Source organism: Chlorocebus sabaeus, chromosome 7, assembly GCF_047675955.1.
Source record: "Chlorocebus sabaeus isolate Y175 chromosome 7, mChlSab1.0.hap1, whole genome shotgun sequence".
Classification (NCBI taxonomy): Eukaryota; Metazoa; Chordata; class Mammalia; order Primates; family Cercopithecidae; genus Chlorocebus; species Chlorocebus sabaeus.
The window spans coordinates 77,552,749-77,558,172 of record NC_132910.1 but is presented as its reverse complement, the minus strand read 5'-3'; the positions used below and the strand labels follow the sequence as shown (position 1 = coordinate 77,558,172).

The following is a 5,424-nucleotide window of genomic DNA, read 5'->3' as shown; positions in this document are numbered from 1 at the left end:
TAAATATATATTTAAAATAAATTTTCCATTACATTGTAAGAAATGCTACAGTTCGTCAAACTTTTCCATTCTTCCTTTTATTTGGGCATTAGATAATTACAAGGAATATGTTGTGCGCTTTATATCTACTTGTCTTTTTGTCTGATCTATCTACCTATCATCTATCTCTCTCTCTATATATATCTCTATCCATTTTCTATCTCTCATATATCCATCTACCTACCATATCTCCCTCTTCTCTCTTCCCGCTGTTTTCATCTATCTATCCACCTACCTACCTACCAATATATTTATTAATCTATCTGTCATTCATTTGCATACCTATTTAAACATTTATCACTTCATCTATTTTTTTCTCAAGATGAAATGTGGGATTAATCATAATTTCAATTTTCTAGAACACTGTTATTAAGTGTTTATGCAGGGCACCTCTCTTGTTCAGCCTTTCTTCAATCCATCCTTTTTTCTTTCCTGCATTTCTTACTGTTTAACCTCTCTGCACTTATATTTCTCTCCCAACAGAAGTAATAATTCTGACACATTGGATATCTATAATTTATTTGTATGTGCTTTTGTTTTATGCACATATAACTTTAATTTACACAATGCTGTTATGTTTTAAACTATTTTTTTCCACTCAACACCATGTTTCAAAGGTCTATTCACATCCTGTGTTTAGAGTTGATCTGTTTTTCACTAACTGCTATGCAGTTTACATAGTGTTAATACACTACATTTTGTTCCTTCCTTCCAGTGATGAACACCTTGGTTGCATCCAAATCACTGCTACTAAAGACAGCACCATAATGAACATTTGTGTATTTTCTCTCATACTGGTGCAAGAATTGCTCTAGAATATACATCCAGGATATGACTATATCTAGTCATAACATATACCTATGTTTATTTAACTTTAATTTAATGCTTTCACATTACTCTTCAGAATACCTGGGCCAATTTAAACTCCCACGAGTAATGTCTACAATTTTTCACATCACTAATTCTCAGGCAGCACTTGCATTATATAACTTTCTCATCGTTGCCACTGTAATAATTGCAAATTAATACGTCTTTTTCATAATAACCTTCTTTTGAGTCATCACTTCTGTGAAATAATGGTTCACAACTTTTGCTCGTTTTTTCCTATTTTGATTTGCTGTCATTGTATTATGGATTAGCAAGAATTCTGTGTATATTCTGATATTAGACATTTGTGGTTTTAGATATTGCAAATAATTTCTGGAAATAATAAATTGGTTTCTCAACTTTGTTCATTGTGTCCTTTTTTTTTTTTTTTTTTTTTTTTTGAGACGGAGTCTTGCTCTGTAGCCCGGACTGGAGTGCAGTGACCAGATCTCGGCTCACTGCAAGCTCCGCCTCCCGGGTTTACGCCATTCTCCTGCCTCAGCCTCCGGAGTAGCTGGGACTACAGGCGCCCGCCACCTCGCCCGGCTAGTTTTTTGTATTTTTAGTAGAGACGGGGTTTCACCGTGTTAGCCAGGATGGTCTCGATCTCCTGACCTCGTGATCCGCCCGTCTCGGCCTCCCAAAGTGCTGGGATTACAGGCTTGAGCCACCGCGCCCGGCCCCATTGTGTCCTTTTGTTGACAGAAAGCCTGTATTAGATGTTATAGAATCTATGAGCAATTCATCTTTGTTAACATTTATTAACCTCTGTTAACTTTATTATTATTTTTTAATTAATTTTTTCCTGGTTGCCTATCTTGATTTATATTGTAAAGTTTCCATATTTGCTTTAATTAATTTACATATAATTACTATACATGAGAGGTAATGTTATAATGACAAGAATAGTTTCTGCAATTAAGTATGGATCAAAAAAAGAAGAAATGACTTTAGACAAGTAGCTTGTATGAAATTACAAAGAGGAGTGCATTAAAAAATACCAGCAGAAAATCTCTTGGATAATTAAAATGACAGGAGAAAAATTAAAAAAAAAAAAGTTTTTTTTTTTTTTTTTTTTTTTTTTTTTTTTTAGAAAATACTAATTTGCTGCTGGCACTCTGTATTCTTCTTCTTTGTTTTAATGGATGACTTGCAGGTACATCTTCCGGCTTGTCCCCTGGAGGCTTTGGCAGATGAAATTACCTGTTTAAGTTTATTCCAAATTAAATTTGTTGTATTCAATGAGTCATCGTGCATATCCACTTTAGATACATCTGGTAACAGAGGTCCAGTCATAACCTCATTACTACTTGAGCTTGTTTCAAGAAAAGTTCCAAGTTTATGATCGTCTTCTCTTCTTCTTTTGTGCTCCGGCAGTTGTGTTGTCCTAGGCATAAATCTGTCAACTGCCTCTGAAGGAGTAATAGCCTCTTGTGCACCAGGGTAGGCCACTGAGTTTTTAAAAATGTTTGTGTTTTCTGCAGAGAGTCATTGTGGTTATAATGCCCCATGGTTTTACCATGGTTTCTACTATCCTTAGAAGAGTTTGATGCTCTGTCTACATGCCCCTGGATGAACACATACATTTTGAGGAGAAATAACATAAAGGCAATTCACAGGAATATGGAAGACAAGGATTTGAGTTCCCTGCAGAAATGTTCACAGCAGCTGTACAAAATCCAGACATCTCTGAGTGGAAGTCTTGTCTAAAATTCTCTGTGTCTTTATGCTCCGTAACCAATTTCTTTGTCATGTAATGGTCTTTATATTACAATTTAAAAGGTGAGGGAAAGGAAAACAGAAGTGACTTATTTATTGTTTTCATCATTCAGAATCATATGATTTAAACAATCACTTAAAAATGTTAACAAATTCTACTCCAAAACATTTATTCCTTGAGAAGGGAATATATTCACATGACTTAAAACCTTTATTTTCAGTAGTTCTTACTACATATGCCTTCTGCACTTCTGGTTTTTTTTTGTTTGTTTTGTTTTTTTTTACTAGTTTCTTCAACTGTTACAAATTCTGGAGCATAGCATACGTGAAGCCATCCACTGAGAAAACTCTGTTCATCCATTTTTCTCTTGGCTGTCCTTGCACTTTTTAAGTTTATAAATTTAATAAGATAAACTTCAGTAAAGTCTTCTGGTGGGTATTCATCTAGAGCATCGTACTGTTCATTTGCACCATACAAAGTGAATCGCTCAACTATTTCCTTCGTGGCTCCCACAGCAGGACCTCCTTGTATTAATAAGTACTGAGATTCCAAATTGATTGCATATACCTTGACAGCACCAGGCCATCCTCCCTCCCAGTATTTGGCCCACGTGTTGCATGGTGCCCTCCAGACGTGGTGGTCAAATAAATTCGCTAGCTCCCCGCTGCCCGACGCCATCTTGCCTGCTTTGATCCTCCCTCTGTTAACTTTATAGACTTATCTTTCACAATGATAACATTTTTGAAGTGTACCTTTTTGTATGGCATGAGACAGAAATCCAGTTTTGTTTTCTCCATAAAGTGAGCCAGTATTCATACATCATCAACTAAATACTCAGTTTTTGGCACATTGATCCATATACTATTTAAATACATGATTTTCTTTTCAGAAAACAAGCAAGCTAGAAGGCACTGAAGTGACATTTATAAAATGCTGGAAAAAATATGTGTGTCGTGTATATATATTTTTTCAGACAGATACCAAGGGGCTTTACTACACGAGCCATACTCTGTAAGAAAGATTTAACATTTCATTCTTTTTTTATTTTTATTTTTTTTGAGACAAGGTCTCACTCTGTCACCAAGACTGGAGTGCAGTGGCACAATTTCAAATCACTGCAACCTCTGTCTCCTGGATTCAAGTGATTCTTGTGCCTCAGCCTCCCAAGATTTAACATTTCTTTGGACATTTTTATGTGAAACAGTGTAAATATTATTTAAATGTAGACTATGATTAATTAAATATGTATATTGTAAGCCTTAAGTCAACCATGAAATTTTCTTAAAAATAATGAAGTCAATATAGGTAATAAAAGGCAGTAAAAGTATTGACCAATTAATCAAAAAAATAAAAAAATAAAAACAGAAAAAGAGAGGAGAGCAATATTTTTAAAAGAACACAAGGAACAAATAGAAAATGCCTGTCACAATGGTAAATTTTGACCAACCATATCAATAATGATATTAAATGTGAATGACCTAAGTACACCAATTAAAAGATGGAAATTGTTAGATTGAATTAAAATAAAAACAAATTAAACTATCTGTTATCTATAAGAAACCCTTTTCAAATATGAATTTAAGGAAAGGATGCAAGCAAAATGAAAGGCAAAAGATATTGTATGTGTTACACCTGAATTGTGTCCCTCAAAATTATGTATGTTGAGACCCTAATTCCCAATATTACTGTATTTGGAGATAGGACTGTTAAGAGGTAAATAAGATCAAGTGAGGCCATAAGGATAAGGTCCTAATCCTGTGGGATTGGTGGACATACAGGAAGAGGGAGAGAGATCTGTTTCTCCTTTTCCATGCACGTGAGCACGGAAAGGCAATGCGAGCACATGGCGAGAAAGTGGTCATCTGTAAGCCAGGAAGAGGGCTCTCATCAGAACTCAAGCTTGCCAACATATCAGATTTCTAGCCTCCAGAACTGTGAGAAAATAAATTTCTGTGCTTTATCCATCTAGTCTGATATTTTGTTATGGCAGTCTGGGCAGACTAAGTCACCATACAAACCTTAACTAAAAGAAAACTTAAGTAGCTATGTTAATATCAGATAAACTTCAGAACAAAGAATATTATCAGAGATAAATAGGGTTATTATATGATGAAAAAGGGATCAATTTTCCAAGATGTGACAATTTTAAGCATTTTTCACTGAAAAACAGAGTTTCAAAATACATTTATAAAAAAGAACTGAAATCCCAGCACTTTGGGAGGCCAAGGCGGGTGGATCACCTGAGGTCAGGGTTTGAGACCAGCCAGGCGAACATGGTGAAACCCCATCTCTACTAAAAATACAAAAATTAGCTGGGTGTGGTGGTGCACACCTGTAGTTCCAGTTATTCTGGAAGCTGAGACAAGAGAATTGTTTGAACCCAGGAGGTGGCGATTGCAGTGAGCCAAGATTGCACCATTGCACTCCAGCCTGGGTGACAGTGAGGCTCCATCTCAAACAAACAAACAAAAAAGAACTGAAAGAATTGGAAAAATGCACAATTCTAGTTGAAGACTTGGATACTTTAATCTCACTATCAGTAATGGATAGAACAAAGTATACAGAAAATTGCTAAGCATGTAGAAGACTTAAACAATACTGTCAACAAACTGAAGTAATAATATTTATGGATCACTATACCCAACAAAAACAAAAATACATAATGTTCTTTAAAACAGAGAACTTTTACCAAGATACAGCTTATTCTGAATCATAAAACCTAAAATTTAAAGGAATGAAAAGTATAAAAAGTATGTTCACAGCTAATAACCAAAGTAAATTAGACATGATGAACAGAA

The 5,424-nt window shown here is 35.0% G+C and overlaps 1 pseudogene; it reads right to left on the bottom strand.

The window, feature by feature from the left end:
* Positions 1 to 2,044: 2,044 nt before the first annotated feature.
* On the bottom strand, positions 2,045 to 3,304 carry LOC103236711 (RNA-binding protein 48-like; annotated as a pseudogene).
* Between the last annotated feature and the right edge of the window lie 2,120 nt (positions 3,305 to 5,424).